Raw genomic sequence first — 19,760 nt, 5'->3', positions numbered from 1 at the left:
TGAACACCTACTTCATTGCTGAACTCTAAATTAATTACCCATCCATCCTATAATTCTGTTTTCTCAACTATAAATTGTAAATTTGTTTGCAACTTTTCTGTAAGTCCAAATTAGTTAAAAATAAGAAGTTTAATATTAAACAACAATAAAAATGACCTTCAATGCCACAGAGTTTTCAAGAACTTGCAGAAGTATTGATATGAAAACATTAAAAGTCGAAGAAATAGTCCCCATCACTTCCTTCCCTGGGCTGGGGCTGCTGTCCATCACTATCACCATTTGCCTGAGCTGGCTCTGACCACTTTGTGGTCACTGCCACCCTCACAACTACCCTGATATATTGCACAAACCACTATTCCAAATGGGAATAAGTGGGCCACTGCATTCCTTGGAAAACCAGGACCTAAGGTAGGTGAAAAGAAAGGGCCCAGACACCAGGGGTGGTTAATTTGGCAATATTTTTTTTTGTAGGATGCAGCATGTCTATAGTAAACATTTTCATCCACAAAGATAATTTTCTTAAAAATAACAATCAACCTTTAAAAGAGAAAGTGGATGGGGCACGTGCGTGGCTCGGTTGAGCATCCTACTCTTGGTTTTGGCTCAGGTCATGATCTCAGGGTTTGTGAGTTTGAACCCCACATTGGGCTCTGCACTGAGAGTGCAGAGCCTGCTTGGGATTCTCTCTCTCTCCCTCTATCTCTGCCCCTCCCCGGCTCACTCGCTTGCTCGCTCTTTCTCTCTCTCTCTCTCAAAAAATTTAAAAAAAAAAATAGACAAAGTGCCTTTACGAGTATCAATTACTTCCTTAAGAAACACCCATACATTTAGTAATAGAGTATTAAAACTCATGAGTATCATGTGCACTGACACTAAATTCCTAGGGTGGATGGAAAGTTTTCCATTTATCTAATGAAGATACAGGCTGCATTCAAAATGATAATGTGCAACTACAATACCAAATTATAAAAATATTTAACATATAATTTTTAACAAGACATTTTCTAGCTTCAAAGGCACACTGCTAGAAGAAGACTTTATGACTTCAAAGGATAATAATTAATTAGTCAGGCCTTCTATAATGTGCTAAATGTAATACAAAAATAGACTGTAGGGTTTTAGAAATAAATGAGGTAAATTGGAAAGGAAGCACAATTTGTCTGCCATAACCCATGTAATTTTTCTTAGAAATGACATGAAAAAATGCCTCCAACCTTCATCATACAGATCACAGATCAGCCACCTAGCAGTATACAAAAGGAGTGGAGAGGCAATTGGAGAAATTGTGTGAAAATGCAAACATGTGCATTCCATACCAAGCAGAACAGTTATTAGTTATGTAAAAGTCTTGTCCCAAGTGTATGGAAAATCAGAGAAGCACATTCCCTCAAGACTAAACAAAGGCATACTTTGCAAAGGAATGCATAATAGCAAAGAATATGCCAGGCAGTTACACCCCGACATATAAATTGTCAGTAGCACTGTCAGGCCAAACTTCTATGTTCCTACATGGCATAATACTGAAATAATTCTAGAATTCAAAGCTCAAGAATTAGAAAGAAATACAAAGAATACTGGAAAAAGGCAATTACATAAGAATACAAAGAGAACATTCCCCATAATATTAATATAAAAAATAGTCCTGGATATATGCCTGTTCTTCAACACAGGAGATCAAGGACTGGTATTGAAGTAAGAGGACTGATTAGGCTTCATTTGTATCCATAGACTCAAATATCCATTTGTTTCCAATGAAGATAGGAAATCCCTCCTGAATTTCATTAATAAGCATTTTTGCAAACTATACTGGACAGCTGAGATAAATCTTTTATCAGTTATGAGAAATACTCAGGAGAGGTGAGGGCTTGCTGAGCTGCCATATCCCTCCAGCTGTAAGCATCCTTTCCAACTCTTTTGAATAGAATGATATGACTATTTGGCAAAATCAGCCCTCCTCCCTTTCAGGACCTGCTTCCATTCCACTCTTACTCTTCACTTAATAGAGCCCTGTGCCAGTGTGTTATGAGCAATTTCCTCTTCTCTTCCTTTTGGCTCATGTTAGTTTCATCCCCTGCCAAGGCTTTGATGACATCCAGTAGGTACAACTTTGTCCTCTCTTCCTGCCCGAACACGGCCTTCTATTGCATATAGAATTAAATGAGAACTCTCCAAGGCATTCCAGGCCTCTCTTCTATTAATCCAATTTTCTACCTTTGTCAACACCCCTTAGCATGAGGCCACTGTGCTTCCTCACCATCCCATGGCCATCCCCACTGTCTTTCATCTGTCCATATACTGCTCATTCTAAAAAGCCTGACTTAAGTCCTACTCCTTGAATGTTTTGACTTTTCTCCAATTTGCTTTAATGTTGTTTTGATAATATTTGTACAGTAAACACATGGGAATAATGAAGATGCACAGCATTCAAGAGAATGCAAATATCACCTCCACTTTATTCAGTTAACTTTATCTAGTGATTTACAAATAAAACACACCAAAAATCACTCAATCAACCAACCATCAATCTCCAAACAAAAGCACTGAGCTAGAAGGGACATCAAAGATCATTTCATTCAATCTCTTTATCTATAGAAGAAAACTTGAGGTCCAGCAAAGATGAAATTGAAAACTTGGGTGGTTTAAAAAAAAATAAAAGGTTAAGATTTCTGAAAATATTTTCTATACAGAGCAACCTGTCTGGCTCACTAATATTTCTTCTTTTCCAAGATCTCCATTCTGTTGATGACTAAAGTACCACTAACTTTCTCCTCCTTTCATCTGGACCACAGGCAAGACAGGCCATGATCAAGTGCCTAAACTGATGTGTACAACATCCAGGATTCTTAATTGTTGCAGGCCTGGATATTGTCTTTAATAGACCAAAGAACAATAAAGAAAAAAATAAAGGTTAAAGGTCAAGCCCAGGCCTTCAGATCCTTTATTTCTTGCTCATTTCCATACATCATGGAGACTCCATGCTATAGCTAAAGACCATGAGACATGATCGATATGATGACAATAAGTCAACTAAGAAAGTTTTCAGTTTTCCCTATTAACTAAATGTTTTGTTTTTGAATCAAGTTACTAATACATAATCAATAGACACAATTTTCCATATACACTTTGTCTTACAAAACAAAAGACTCATTACAGCAACATGCATTATTACAAATATAAGAAATACGTCATGCTTCAGAAGACCACTTTTTATAAAAAAACAAAACAAAACAAAACACAACAGTGTCCAAAACTCCAAGGCAATCTCCCCTTTCCATTAATTTTGTTGTATCTCGTTTCCTAGGGACTTATCAGATAGGTTGGATTTATTTCCAGCATCTCAGCCATTGTTCTCTTAATCTGAGTTGCTAGATTGTATTTAAGAAAATAATGGAAAGAAGTTCACAATGTAATATTTTCTTTCACTGCTTCACTTGGCAAGATCAATATCCAGTTTCTCACTTCCTTTTTCCTTTCCACTAACAGATTTCTGCTCCTTACAGTTTTTCTTTACTCAAAGTGTTTCTTGATAATAAGAGAAATAGTTACTGCTGCTTGCTGGGATTTAAACACTGCCTGTGCATGATTTGATAACAGTTTTGGTTTTCACAATTGTTTTGGTTTTCAAAAATACATAGTTCACGGCTTTATATTTATAGTAACACATAAATATGTGAAAAGTTAAAATGAGACCCCTAAGCTACATTATAAACTAATCAGTATTTTCAAAGCATTATAGAAAAATCAAAAATAACTATAAATCATAAGGCCTATCATAACGGAAATTTAAAAATAATTGAAAACTACATAGTTGAAAATTTACACATAAGCCTTGGAAACTTAGAAAGTCTAATTTAGCAGCTGAAAAGAGCTAAGTGATACAAAATAGATGGCAAACTTTCTCAGTGCCCAGAGAAAATAGAGACCCCTGAGTCTAGGGAAACACAGTGAAGGCATCAGGAGGAGATGAGGAATGCGTTGGGACTTGAGGAAAGCACCAGATTTTTTTTTTTTAATTTTAATGTTTGTTTGTTTGTTTGTTTGTTTGTTTGTTTATTTTTTAAATATACGAAATGTATTGTCAAATTGGTTTCCATACAACACCCAGTGCTTATCCCAACAGGGGAGAAAGCACCAAATTAACAGAGGGTGGTATTAGAACAAAGAAATTCCAGGCAGTGGGACACGGGTGGTTCAAAACTGCTTCCATCAACTGAATCTCAACTGTTACTCTCTCTAAAAATTCTACTCCTGAGCAATTAAACACAAATCAATTATAATGTCTTCTATGTGCAAACCTACTTGTAAATAGACATATTCAAAGCATTCAAGTTGTCTAAAGGAAAATTAATAAATTATGTTTCCTGTTTGGGGATGCTACAGAAAATCAGATTAATAACTATATTTACTTTTACTGTTTTCGATTTAATCCACAATGCACTCTTTCTAGATTTCTCTATTCTCACTCAATTATAATGTTGCTGTCCAGCACCATTTTTAAATGATCTACATCTAATCCACAAAAACAGAACTGTCTCCTGACTTTGAACTAAGCTAAGGACAAGTATATTTCAGGACTTATTTGCGTACATTCCTACTCACAATAGAATAGGTAATTTTCAAGGCCCTTAATGATTGTTTTGACATGAAGTGATGTACTTGGTGTGTTTTATAAAATCCAGGCCAATGATGAATTCATGCATAGCATGTTATCTAGTATTGATTAAATGGCATTCTGCTCTACTATCCAAAGAGATTATTCATTTAACGATGTTATATGATAACCTTAAATATATGCACTTAACAAAATGCAAGGGTCATTTCACTTGGACTGTTGAACAAGATATAGAAAAAATCGTGAACATGAATTCACCAATGTTACACAGCTGTTTAGAACAGGAAGCAAAGAAGAATGTCTTAATAATTGACACAGGATTTTGAGGTATATTGAGTAGGAAGGATGTTATTGCTTACACTGGACCTTAGCCATAGCTGTAGAAAGCACTCTTGCAAAAACAGCCGTGGGATTTTTAACGGGCAACAAAATTCAAATTCAAGGTTTTACATGAAATCCTAAATAAAAAATGGCATTTTAGCACCAAAACATATCCATGCATTGATAAGGTATACTCAGATAGGAAAACATAAAATATTTTCTCATGCTATTTAATAAAATTTAATTAATAAGCTTTCCAGTGTGATTAAGGTACTTTGAAAACAAACAAGAAAATGAATACTATGTACAAGAACATTTTAAAATTTAAACAGTGATATTCTAAGTAAATGTGTTTTTAATTTTAAGATAAAAGTATTAAAATTCATTTCAAAGTTTTAATTGTTCTCTTAGACAATTCTTTAGCAATAATGGCCTTTCAAATAAATCTAGACATCAGTGAGGGGCAAAGAAAAATTAGAAAAGGAGTAAAATGCTGTTGAAGAAAAAGTACATTTACAAGTCCTTAGAAATGAATTGTTAGTGCTGTTAAAATTTCCACATTAGGAGAATAGACTTAATTTCAGCCCTGATTGTTTCCACAACTAAACAAATATATGGAGTCCTTTGATCATGTTTTCAGGGAAACTATAATGCAGAGATCCAAAATCATATTTATGAAGTAACACTTTATTTGCAAAAAAAAATGGGAATCACAGACATTGCTAAAAATATGATAGATGCATTTATGTGTCTCTATATATGTGATAGTATGTATATTGTTTCCCCCCCAAATTGCATTCATTTACTCAACCAACAGACACTATATCCTTATAGTTAGTTCCAATTGGCAGGAAAAAGCACAAACAAGCAAATACATTTAAAGAGTTAGCAGAATCAGACATGTCTGGGTGTGTCCTACAAATTAAAGGGCTGACTTCAGGGACTTAAGACCGGTGCATTTGTATGAGGTCCTGCTCTCAGAGGCCTCTGCTCTGTTGAGAATACTTTGCAGTCAACTGTCTTGAAATAATTTTATCTTTGAATTTGTGTTTTATAACTCAAGTTCAATGGGACAATGGAACATACAGTCTGAGCTTGGAGCCTTAGCTCATGGTGGGTCCTGCCTGCCACCACTTCTGAGGACAAGTTCTCAGCCACCTCTTCTCCCACTCACACATGCCCCACGCTCTACCCAGCAGCCCTGTTGCTGCCTCGGTAGGCTGTCACCATCCACCCAAGCAGGGACCTGATGTGAGGATAGGGAGGGGTGGAAGCTCCGGCCACCAGAAGCCATGTCTCAGCCAGGACAAACCTTCCACACACTCTCAACCCAGGTACCAAGCACATATCAATGCCATGATTTAAAGATCCCTGGGAGTCGCCTGTCTGCCAAGGGTTGGAGCTACAGAAAGAGATGTGTGGCTCAGATGACCAGACCTTGCCCAAGGCTGACGCACAGAGCCCGACACGGGGCTCGAACTCACAAGCCGTGAGATCATGACCTAAGCCGAAGTCAGACGCCCAATCAACTGAGCCACCCAGGCGCCCCTGTACAATGCCAGTTTTAAATGCAAGTATCAGAGCATTTAACTCCTGCGTGGATTCAACCAAATTACACAGTCTGTATTTTGTGTTGATGCCAGATGGTGCCTCCAACTGGCTAGAAGAGACACACACAGGCCGGACTTAGGAAGATTTAAGGAGGAACCATTCATTTATAATCCCAGCAGCAGTATAAGTGTTCCAGATTTATCATGACACTGAATTAAGTAATACTCCTTATTGACGAATAGAAAAGATTTTTTAATGAAAAAAAAACCCACGGTTATATGAAAGCTAAATATTAAAATATATGTATTCTGACAAGTCAATTTATGGATTTAATACATTAAGAATCTCAGAAAAGGTTTTTGCTTGTGTGTGCTGTGTTTATTTTAAACAGCACATGGTCATTTTGTATTAATGAAAATTGACAAGGTAATAAAGGACATCACAAGCATCAATAACTAAGAGGACAGTACTGCTGGTATACAAATGAATATATAGTAACTAGAAAAAAATTAATAATCTACATACAAACTACTATCTGAAGATAAGGTACATAAAATAGGATTATTTAAAAAATATTTAACTTTAATTCATATTTTATAGTATATAGCAAAATAAACTCTAAAAGGCTTACATGGTTCAATATAACCATTATTATAATTTTACCTGAATCCAAATTAGAATATAAATCAGATATATAAAAGAATAACATTCTTCTTTTCAAAGCAATAGAATAAATCACTAGGAAAAATACTGACAAATATGAATACATAGAAATCAAATGAAAATTGATTACACTCGGGGTGAGTACAGCATAATATATAGAGTGGTCGAATCACTATCTGTACACCCAAAACTAACATGCACTGTGTGTCAACTATATTTCAATTTAAAAAATATCAAATGAAAATTAAATTCTAAAATAAAAGAAAGCCAGATTTGGCAACACTTATGTCATCAATTAAAATAAATTAAAATCTACACTATCTGAAGAGATCATTCAAATTTGTACAAAAAAAATAATAAAGTACCAATCACTACATAAAAAGAAAATTCATTAAAAGAAGGAAACCAAAGAAATAAGACCAGAAGCAAATGTCTGTATTTAGTGAAAGAGATGTTAAACTTCAGTCAATTTTAAGTACCTGGTAAGAAAGAAAAGAATCTTTTTTAAGAGTATCACTCAAACTGTAACACAACCTGGAATATGTGTACTGTCAGTAAGATTATAAGTGGTTACCACTTCAGTGAAATTTACTATAGTTATATGTATTTTAGGTATGGTAAGTCTTTTTTAAAAATTTTTTTTTAGTATTTATTTTTTGAGACAATGCAAGAGACAGAGTGCAAGCAGCGGAGGGGCAGACAGAGGGAGACACAGAATCTGAAGCGGGCTCCAGGCTCCAAACTGTCAGCCCAGAGCCCGACACGGGGCTCAAACTCACGAACCGTGAGATCATGACCTGAGCTGAAGTTGGACGCTTAACTGACTGAGCCACTCAGGCACCCTGGCATGCTAAGTCTTAAAAGTCTCTTCTGATAAAGTTATTTTCCTTTTTGTTGTAATTCACTGGAAATAAAAAAGACAATGACATGACTAAGGTATCAACAAATAATGTCAAAATAGAGAAATGTTTAGAAATATAAATCTCAATATTGGGCAGCAATTAAACCATTGTTCCGTGTTGAAACACAAGTAAACATTTATCGTAGAACATTAAATAAAAAGGGAAAACATAAATTGTATATACACTTTGATTCCAACAACAGAGACAGATATGCATAAGGACAAATTCTGAAAGGTCACACCAGAGTAAAAATTGATGTTTGGATGAGGTAGAACAATGCATACTTTTTTTTTCATCAAAAAACTTTCAAATTAGTGGACCCATAAATTAAGGAAGGAAAAATTTCACTTGAGCACGTATAAGCTTGAGGTTGTACTCATGAATTTTGGCTGTATTCATGAATTTGCAGCTCTTAATTGGTTTATAATGGTCTCTAGAGAAAGGCACACAAATATCTCTCAGCATTGGGTAAATCACAAGGAAAGCACTGATCTGGGACATTATCTATTACTGTTGTGAGGTGAAATATTTGAAGAAGGTGAAATACTTAGAATTTAATCAAAACAGTCATTGTCTGGACAGAGTATTCTTTTTCAGTCCTCTCACTTCAAGCTTTCATCTTTCTTTTAAGTGCACAACTCTTGGCAATGTCATCTTCCTACTGTTAGTCTTTATTGAATATACAAAGAATTCCTTCTGATGGAATGAAATAAAACACTCGGCAAAACTTGTAACCCTGAAATTCAACCTCAATCATATTTTGGTTCTATTATTGTTATTTTTGTTTTCTCTCCACACTCAGGCAATGATGTGTGCCTATTCATATACACATGTGTCTCTAGTCTTGCTTTTTTCTCTTCAGAGGAAAAATACTGAAAACACAAAATATTCAGTGTAATTATAAAGACTGAACATGAAACTGAATCATCAATGGGAGCATCCATTTTAAATTTAAATACCTCTCCTAAATACGAAGAAATTCAAAGTATTCACCTTAGTTGGTGGCTGAAAGTACCACTGAATTGGAAGTTACCACAGTCTCATTAAGGTCGATGAAGTTAATTACTTTGTTTCAGTGTGAATATTTTCCAAAGGTATTTTCAACCCAAGACAATCTGCACCTGGTGCCCATAGTTGGTGCTGGGAAGGCATCTACATAGCAGCCATCCCACTTCCTCTCTTCTCAGGTCACCAACACACTGCTGCAATTGCAAGGCCAGGCATGTGTGTCCCCACAGATACCAACAGGCTGTGGCACATGTCCAATACTTGCCAAACACTATAGACAAGGAACAAGAGACATTCTGTTGCATTTTTCTGGTATCACAGTGATCAGTCTCTTCTTATCACCACAGGGTTTCAGTATCTCTGCTCCAAGTTCCCATGCTTCTCTACCTCATTTTGAAGAGCATTCCTGTTAACTGATTATATCAAGCCTTCTCTTTAAAACCTAAACTTCAAAAGGCAGGGGTTGTTTCTTTGTTGTACGGTCTGTACTCAAACCAAAATGCAATAACTAACATATATTTTATAGGCATCCATTAATAACAATTAGCAGAGACACTGAAAGGGAGATTTGTCCAAGTAAAGTTCCCAACCACACTGATTAATAGTGCTTAGATTGGTGCTGGTCCAGATCCCACCAGAAAATCTTCATAGACTAGATGAAAGTGTCATTTGTTTTGGAATTGTTTATTCACATGGCCCATGTTTACTAAATGTTGGACTGAAGAGGCAGTCTACTGCTTCGGTTAAGAGTTCAGGTTCCCCCTTATCAAACCAAACTTTTCTTCAAGACTTCACTTCGGTCTCAACTTTTTAGAATATCTTCCTGAATGTTTCAACTCTTAGAGATCATTCCTCTGAATTATTTTAATGACATGTCTCAAACTGCTTGTTTGGTATTTACCAGATGTGATAGGCATTTTCTAAAATAGCCTCCAATGATCCCCACTGGCTGATATTCACACCCTTGTGTAATCAATCCCCTCTCCTTGAGTATGGGCTGAACCTAATGACTTCTAATGAAGAGAATAGTGCAAAAGTGACGGGCTATCACTACAAGATTAGGTTACAAAGAGACTATGGTTTCTGTCTTCATACCCTCTCCTGCTCTTTAATTAAAATTACCCCTTGTGCTCCTCTATTTTCCTATAGAGAGGCCCACATGGAAGGAACTGAGGGCAGCCTCTGGCCAAGCCATCCAGGACCTGAGGCCTTCTCCATCCAACAGCTCATGAGGAACTCAATCCTGCCAACAACCATGTCGCTAACTAAGTGGACCCTTCTCCTGTCAAGCCATGAAATGACTACAGACCAAATCAGTACCTTGATGACAGACTTTCAAAAGACCCTGAGTCAGAGGACCTAGCTAAGGCATGCTAGGATTCCTACTCAACAAAGTATGCTATAAAAAATGCTCGTTCTGTTACAACACTAACTTTTGGAATAATTTTTTGTGCGCAACAGATAGCTACATTAATTTAACTGCATATTGTCTCCCAAGCTAGATTATAACTGTTCTGATGCCAGCAACTGTGACATTTTGAATCTCCATCCCTTGGATAGTGATCCTCACTCTTTGATAATGGTGATGTTACAGAAATACATTGACAACAATTTTGAACAATATATACAAATAATTACCTTAAAATAGTCCCTATAGCAAACATAGAGGAATTAGTCTATCTTCGAGAATCTGTAGTTTAATTTGCAAGAAAATGTAAATATTTGTATGTATATATGTGTGTGTTTATAATAAATAATTGTCCAAACAGAAACACACAGATCCCATAGAAATGACCAATTTTATTAGAGGTGAACAATTAAGTAATTATTTAAGTAACTTTAAGTATTTAATTATAATTAGGTAATCATAAAAGTAAATGAACAGGAAGTGTGAGGTCTAGAAAAATCAGAAAATATTAGTATGGCTATGTGAAAAATATGTAAGAAAAAGAAAATACTAAATATTATAAAAACTCTTAAACAATCATGGCACTAAAAAACATTAGAGAAATAGCGAATATCAATAAAACTTCTAAAGTCATACATAATCTCTAATGATGCCTATGAATCTCATTATGATAATGAAATCAATAATGTCAAAGGGATGAATTGAAGAACATTCAAAGTAACTGAAATTGAACTAATTTTCGCAAGAAGTTATTAATGAAGCATACACTCTACCAAAAATAATCTGTCAAAAATTTAAGATCTCTTTAAGCAAATACTATTTTTCTAACACTTTTTAATTCAACAAATAATTTTTTTTGTTTATTTTTATTTACTTCGAGAGAGAGAGAGATTGAGAGCAAGTTGGGGAGGGTCAGAGAGAGAGGTACACAAAATTCCAAGCAGGCTCCGCACTGTGAGTGCAGAGCCCAATGCAGGGCTCGAACTCACAAACTGTGAGATCATGACCTGAGCTGAAGTCAAGAGTCAGAAGTTTAACTGACTGAGCCACCCAGGTACCCCTAACAAATAATTTTTAAGTCCCTACTAGGTAACCATGCCCCATGCTTGAAGCTAACCATTCAAAGCCTAATATGTAACTTTGTGAATTTATGTGACTTCTTTTTAATTCTGTAAATTTCAACCTATCTACTGAGTTTCCTATTGAAAAACTGAACATGTTTTGCACAGGTCATGAGAAAGAATGTTTAGAAGGCATTTTTCTGAAGAAGAAATAGAACAGACTGAAGTAGAACAGAACAGATTATTAAGTGCTTCATATCTGACAGCACTGTGCTTGGCACAAGGGAACTAACTGTGGAAGAGACAGACATGATCCCTTTCTCCACAGAATTCACTGTCTTAGAGAGAAAAGGGAGAATAAACCAACAAGCAAACAGAAAAAACAGCAACTGATTGAAATAAGTGCAATGATGGAAATAAGCAAGCTACTGAGACTGATATAATGGGGAGAGTAGCTGCTTAATATTACATTACCGAGGGAAGACCTCTCTTTCATTTTCTTCGTATAAAATGAATGTCCACAGGGGCGCATGGGGGCTCAGTCAAGTGTCCAAGTTCAGCTCAGGTCATGATCTCACTGTTGGTAAGTCCAAGCCCCACGTCGGGCTCTTTGCTGCCACCAGAGCCCACTTTAGATCCTCTGTCTTTCTCTCTGCCCTCGCCCACTCGTGCGCTCTCTCTCTCTCTCTCTCAAAAATAAATAACCATTAAAAAAACAAAATGAATGCTCATAATCTCCGCCCATTTTTATATTGGGCGGTTGGTATTTTTTGTGTCAATTTGTAGAACTCTTTATACACTAAATAATGTTTTGTCTGTTATATGAATTGCAAAAAGTTTTCTCTACTTTGATGTTTCTTATAAGCAATTTTGACCATGCAGAAAGTTTTCTTTTATGAAGTAAGTAAAATTTATTACTCTTTTTCTTATGGTTCCTGATTTTTATCATGGTTGGGAAAGCTTTTTCATGTTGAAGTTATATAGAATTCTCTCTCCCATGATATCTTCTATTACTTTTATGGTTTATGTTCTACATTTACATCAATGATCTATTTGAAGTTTCTTCTGGTATAAGCTATGAGGTATGGATCCATTTTTGTTTCCAGATGGCTACCCTGTTGACTCATTATTATTTATTGAAAAATCCATTTTTCCCCATTGATACTACATGTAGTACAATTCACATATGTATTCTATATTCTTTTCCATTAATTTTTCCCTCCATGCCCAGAACCAAACTGTCTTAATAATTGAGGTCTACTAAATTTTAATCTCTGGTGGGGCTAATTCCACATCATTGCCCTCCTTTTGTTAAATTTTATTGGCTATTTGTGCTTGTATATTTTTTTCCATTATCAACTTTAGATCAGCCTATCTAAATCGCAAAAATATCCTGAAAGTATTTTTGTGATTGTCACATAAACTTACAAAATGAATCGGGAGATACTGACAAGATGCTGAGACTTTCCATGGTGTATTATTCTAAATATCAAAGTATTCTTCCAGGAACATTAGAAGCCTTTTAAAAAAGTTTTTTTTTTCCTTTTTCCATATACAAGGTTGCGCACTTCTTGTTAATATTTTATATATGTATATATATTTTTTGATGAACATTGGGGATCTTTCTTCCATTATGTCTCCTAATGCTTGTAAATTTGTATACATGAAAGCCACTGATTTTGTATATTAATTTTTTTCTCTCACTGCTGTTTGGAATTTTTTTACTCTGTGTAATAATTGTCAGCTGATTCTTTTGGTTTTTCAAGTACATAATCATATGATTTAAGCTGCAAATGTTTTCCTATTTTTATATCTCTAGTTTATTTCCCTTGTCTAATTGTGTTGGTTAGTACTCCAGAACAATGTTAAATAATAGTAGTGATCTATTATCCACTAGTTATACATCCACTAGTGATCCACCAGTGATCCAATAATGGACATTGTCTGTTGCCAAAATTATCAAGAATGCTTCTAGCGTTTCCCCACTAAGAATGGCACTGGATTTGGGACTGAAATAGACCTATTTTACCAGGTAAAGAAAATACCTATTTCCAATTGTACTAGAGGTTTTTCTTTTTAAGTCTGAACATTAAATTTTGTTGCCTTTTCACAAGTATGAATATAATCATGTGCTTTCTTCCTTAAATGCAATGCTAATAGATTTCCTTTTATTTAGTGAACCATTATTATCTACCTCCCTGAAATAAACCCCTTTAATCAGGATGTTTTATTCTTTTAATATCTGCTAGATTCTGTTTGTCAACATTTTATTTAGGATGTTTGCATAGTTTCTTGCATGAACATAAACATGAATGATCTACAGTTTTCTTTTAAATACAGTCTTTGTTAAATTTTGATGTCAATTCCATGCTAGCATCATTCTAAACACTGTTAATTTTTTTTTCCTGTTCTCTGGAATACTTTTTGGGTTTTTAAGGGTCTGGTAAAATTCTTTTGTGAAACCATCAGGGCCTAGTGCTATTGATGATAATGGGTGTGGGGCATAGATTTCTCTGCCCCCCTCCCCATTCCCAGGTAATTTGTATGTTTTTATTTTCTATGTGTTTTAGAAACTTTTAGATAATTCTCTCTCTAGAAAGTTAACACTTTCTTCATTTTTTCTTTTTTTTTAAAAAAAATTTTTTTTTCAACGTTTATTTATTTTTGGGACAGAGAGAGACAGAGCATGAACGGGGGAGGGGCAGAGAGAGAGGGAGACACAGAATCGGAAACAGGCTCCAGGCTCTGAGCCATCAGCCCAGAGCCTGACGCGGGGCTCGAACTCCCGGACCGCGAGATCGTGACCTGGCTGAAGTCAGACGCTTAACCGACTGCGCCACCCAGGCGCCCCTCTTCATTTTTTCAAATTACTCACCTAGAGTTTGGAAAACAAAATCTCTTGTGACTTAAATTTGCAGCATTTTGAAGTTATTTTCCTATTATCCTTTCTTACATATTTGTGCACTCTACATCTGTTATTTCACTAGCTAACATTTTACTTTTCCCGAGTAAGTACTTCTATTCATCTCTTATCTAATTCATTTATTTCTGCTTTAATGTATATATTTTTTTTTAATTTTTTTTTCAACGTTTATTTATTTTTGGGACAGAGAGAGACAGAGCATGAACGGGCGAGGGGCAGAGAGAGAGGGAGACACAGAATCGGAAACAGGCTCCAGGCTCTGAGCCATCAGCCCAGAGCCCGACGCGGGGCTCGAACTCACGGACCGCGAGATCGTGACCTGGCTGAAGTCGGACGCTTAACCGACTGCGCCACCCAGGCGCCCCTGCTTTAATGTATATTAATTTCATTTTGTTTGCTATAGATTGACTTTGCCATTTTCTTCAAACTTTCTAATTTACTACTCAAAGTAGTAAATCTATACTTTTTCTTCTGAAATTTGTTTTATCTGAACTACAGATTCTAGTATGCTGTGTTTCTATTGTATTTATTTTCTATATCTTAAACATTTTAGTTTATATTTCCTCTTTGATATGACTTTAAGAGAAAGATTTGTAAATCTGATCAAGTGTCATTTTAAATTTTTTCTCCTCTAATGCTTTCTAGTTTTATTACATCGTGATTAGTGCAATTTTCCTTGTGGTACTGCAAATGTTCGGTTTCTGTTAACATTCCATGGTCACTTGAGAAGATGTATTCTCTGTTTTCAGGAAACAGTTTTAAATGTCAATCAGATCCATCTTATAAATTATGTTGGCTACATCTTACATATTTACATAATTTTATTTGATCTGTTATGAACTATGGAAGAAAATTAAGTTGCTTCTATTAATACTGTTTTGTTCAATCAATGGTACAGAGATATATTTCTCTGTTATATTTTCATTGTGAATGTTTCAATCCTTTATAAAGTGTTATTTTGTTTCACTAAACGTTATAAAGTGTTTTTTTTTGACTCATTTCAATTCAGTGTGACTTATACTGAACCCTGCCTTGTATCATCAAGATCATGACTTTAGCTTGCTTTTATAAATTAAAAAAAAAAATTATGCTTTTATTTTATTTTTGAGAGAGAGAGTGAGAGCAGGAGAGGGGCAGAGAGAGAGACAGAGACAGAATCTGAGGCAGGCTCCAGGCTCTGAGCTGTCAGCGCAGAGCCCGATGTGGGGCTTGAACTCACAGACTGCTAGATCATGACCTGAGCCGAAGTCAGGATGCCCAACCGACTGAGCCACCCAGGCACCCCTAGCTTGCTTTTAAGTTGCATTTGAAATAAATGTACTTACTTTCACTGCCATTCTCTTTCCCTGTATTGTTCCATTTTTGTAAGCTTTATTATTTCTACTGTCAGAACAACTAACAGTATAGTCTCTACTGTTGCCCTAGTGGCCACATTTGTTCATTCCTAGAGTTACATGGATCGAGCGCTCATGGCTAGTACTCTTGTAGTTTTTTCAGACATCTCTTGAAGGACTGTGGTTCATCTAAAAAATTCTTGAAGACGTTTCCCAGGAACAATATTCCGAGTTGTGCATGTTCAAAATTGTTTGCTATTGCTTTTGTACTTTAACATTTTTGCTGGTTGTAAAATTCTTAAGTCACACTCTTCCTCAAGATTTTACACACATTGCTCCACTATCTTCTAGCACTGAATATGTTACAGGTAGTTTAAGGTCACATTGATCTTTTCCTTCTACATGTAACTTCTTTTTCATCACCCAAAGGATTCTTTCACTACCTCTGATGTTAAGCAAGTTAACTTGGATATGTTTTTATGTTGACAGCTTTGGGGCAGTTTCCATTGGGCTTGCTATGTTTGATTTTCAACATGTAAACTAAAGTCTTCTTTAATTTATTGAAATGCATTTAATTTGTATTTTTAAGTACTTACTTCATCACAGAACTTCTGTTTTCATTTTTAGTGAGTCCAATAATGCGTGTGCTTGATTTTCTTTGCCTGTCTTCTATAGCTACCAATCTCTCTCTCATTCTTTTAAAAAAATTGTTTTAACGTTTGTTTATTTTTGAGAGAGAGAGCAAGCAGAGGAGGGGCAGAGAGAGAGGGAGACACAGAATCCGAAGCAGGCTCCAGGCTCTGAGCTGTCAGCATAGAGCCCGATGCAGGGCTCGAAACCACAAACCATGAGATTGTGACCTGAGCTGAAGCCAGATGCTTAACTGACTAAGCCACCCAGGCGCCCCTCTAATCCTTTTAAACTTTTAAAATGTGTTTCATGTTGCTCACTTTTCTCACATCCATCCTCTGGACCTTTGCTGTTTCAGCAATGTTTTGTTTTTTGTTTTTTTTTTTAATTTTCCTGCCAACTTAACCTTTATTTCTGTGATGGTTTTATTTTTCTCTTCCATTTCTTTCTCCAGCCTCTCCAATGTTACATTAGTATTTCTCTTTTCTAAGTTCTTCTATTTTTGATTTGCACTAATCCTTCATAGAAACATTTATTTCTTTAAGGTTTTGTTTTGCTTTATTTTCAAATTTATGGTGCAACGTTCAATAACTTTTGTCTCTTTCATGGCCACATTTTTTAATTTTTTTCATAAACTTTTCTTACCTGGCTTTCAGTTTTCCCCTCATTTCCTCATGTTTTCCTTGTGATTTCTTTTTTTAAAAAAGATCTTGGGCTGGTTCTATTTTTACACTGTAGTATTGAAACTCGGGTTTTTTTTTTTGTTTTTTGGTTTTTTTTCTGTACCACTGTTTACCGGAGGTTCACGTGGGGAAGGGTCCAGGGACATGATCCAGGATAACAGCACTTTTTCTCATGATAAAGGATTTAGTCTGTATGTTTATTTGCCCTTTACATTTCCTCAGCCAATAAACAGAACAGCTGTGGCAGTTTTCTTAAGGGTCCCCTTCTCTGTTGCAATAGAGACCAGCTATTTGCTGAAATACGGCTGTGTTTTCATGTGCTTCGCCCAGCCACCTCACCGCTGAGAACCCAACTGGGTCTGAGACAGCCCCTGCCCTCTTCTGCTGCACTCAATGCACCGGTGCACCCTGGAACACAAACGGGGCTCTGACATTGCACCTCCGAATGTGTTTCTCATCTTCAAAGACAGCCCTCTTTTAGTGCAGTAGCTGCATCCTGTCTCCACTCTTGTCTATTTCTACCTCCTACTGTACAATGTCCACAGCTTTGGGCAGAAATTCCTTTATGGGGGGAGAGGGCGGTATTTAGCAGTCTCCTAGTTTTAGCAAAAAAAGGTTGTTCACATGTTTGTTTCTCATTCGCCTTGTTTTGCATAATTTCTGGGAAGAGGGTAAGATAACGTGACTTTAAGCTACCACATTCAAATCAAAGGTCCTATCCTAAATTCTTCAGTTTTTAGTCTTAGAAGTTGAACATTCGCAAAATCCACATGTTTTATATGTTTAGGAATTGAGTTGGAAGTACTCAGAAATAATAATAGCCATCTGCTTTATGTCTGGCACTGGCCATACACATCCATCTATTTTCTTGTGTACTCCTCAAAACAGCCCTGCAAGTTAGGTATTATCTCCTTTTGCAAATGAAAAGCAGAGCCCAGATTTCAACCTGGATCTGTCTGGTGCGAAAGCTTACAGTCTTTACTCCAAACCACACTCAAAATTAGTTCCTATCCTCCCAGGATAATTTTAAAATGTTTAATTGTTGTGGAAACCAAATAATCCCTGCTTGATTAGAGTGTGGCATTATTTCTCGTTTTGGAATCTAAATTTCTTTAGTCTCCTCCAAATACTTTTTTAAACCACTGGCTACATATAGGAGGGTTGTGCGTTGTTGATTGAGAACTGGACTTCCTAAACTGTAAAACCACAAGGCCCAACATAACACAACCAATATGCTGTTTGGTTTTGTCCCCTAAGCAACTGACCAAACACTACTAACAATGTGCCTGCCAATATATTTGACAAAGATCAAGAATGTTGATACACCTCCTACCTAAAAAATTAACTTTGAATAAACACAACATAAATAACAAACAGAAGAATATTTCAGTGACAAACAATTTGAGAGTAAGATTACAAATATTTCACTTTGGACAGAACTGACATAATTATTTCATAAATGTTTTAAACTTCCTACGTGGCCCAATATTTCCTACAGAGTTACAGACAGAAATTAACAATTGCTACCATACTTTTCTTGCCATTTAAAACAAGGCACAACACAAAACTTCTGTTCTTTCAAAATAAAGTTTTATTAAAACTTTTCAATGGATATCCTCCAAAGATAGCATTAAAGAGAGACACAATAATAGAAGAGCACAGTATTTTAAGTCAAGACCTGTATTTCTGTACTAGTTCTTATGTTATTAATGGTGTGAATTTGAACAAGTTATTTAATTCTCTAGGCTCAGTGCCTTTGCGCATAAAATAGCCTTGGAAATAACCTTTCCTCAGTTTTTCTGTGTGGTTAACACCCATGTAAACAGCTAGCATGGTTCCTAACACACAGAAGATCCTCAGTAAGTATTTATGGAATCTGAATAACATTATGATACATTTCTTGCTTCTCCTTCCTGTGGCATTTAGAGCTACTATAATCATAGCAATAAAATTCTACTCAGTTTTTCTCAAAGATATATCAGCTGTTATAATTAGCTTTAAATTGAGGAGCCTGGATGGCAGTTGGTTAAGCGTCCAGCTTTGGCTCAGGTCATGATCTCGTGGTCCGTGGGTTTGAGCCCCGCATCGGGCTCTGTGCTGACAGCTCAGAGCCTGGAGCCTGCTTTGGACTCTGTGTCTCCCTCTCTCTCTCTGCTCCTCCCCTGCTCATGCTCTCTCTCTCTCCCTCTCAATTTTTTTCAACAATAATTAGCTTTAAATAGATACTAATGTTCCACTTAATTCCTCCTCTTTCTTGGGCCACAATGTAGAAGCAAGACTTATCTTTGGTATGGACTCAAAGTTTTCTGTACTGCTCTTTTTAGAAAATAGATCTATTGCTCTGATGGATTAAAATGTTTTTTTTTAATGTAGGCTGTGGAATAAAATAAAAATGAATACCAATTCTGGCTTTGCTGCTTACTAGCTATAGCAAGCTATTTAACATCCCAGTCTCAGTTTCCTTTCTGTAAGATTCTGACAGATTGGTTAGAAATGAATGGGACAAGGCATGTAAAAAATGTAGGCAATAGACATTGAATAAAGGTGAGCTTCATGAAAATTCCAGAAGTCTTTACAGTTTCAATTATGCTTATACCCAAAGTATGTTCCCATTTATCCCTGGGATCTAGTCAGAGCTCAGCCCACAGTAGGTGTTAATATGCG

General features: G+C 36.0%; 1 protein-coding gene across 1 annotated transcript in view; it reads right to left on the bottom strand.

Annotated features, from left to right (window-relative positions):
* Window positions 1-19,760, bottom strand: part of HMCN1 (hemicentin 1) — a 465,916-nt gene that overhangs the window by 364,606 nt on the left and 81,550 nt on the right. The gene's annotated exons all lie outside the window — the stretch shown is intronic.

Source organism: Lynx rufus, unplaced genomic scaffold (assembly GCF_022079265.1).
Source record: "Lynx rufus isolate CCGP_SWC_20201006 ecotype Redwood Valley unplaced genomic scaffold, mLynRuf1.p SCAF_15, whole genome shotgun sequence".
In the NCBI taxonomy this organism is placed as follows: Eukaryota; Metazoa; Chordata; class Mammalia; order Carnivora; family Felidae; genus Lynx; species Lynx rufus.
The sequence above is the reverse complement of the archived record's forward strand: the minus strand, read 5'-3'. Positions and strand labels throughout refer to the sequence as shown.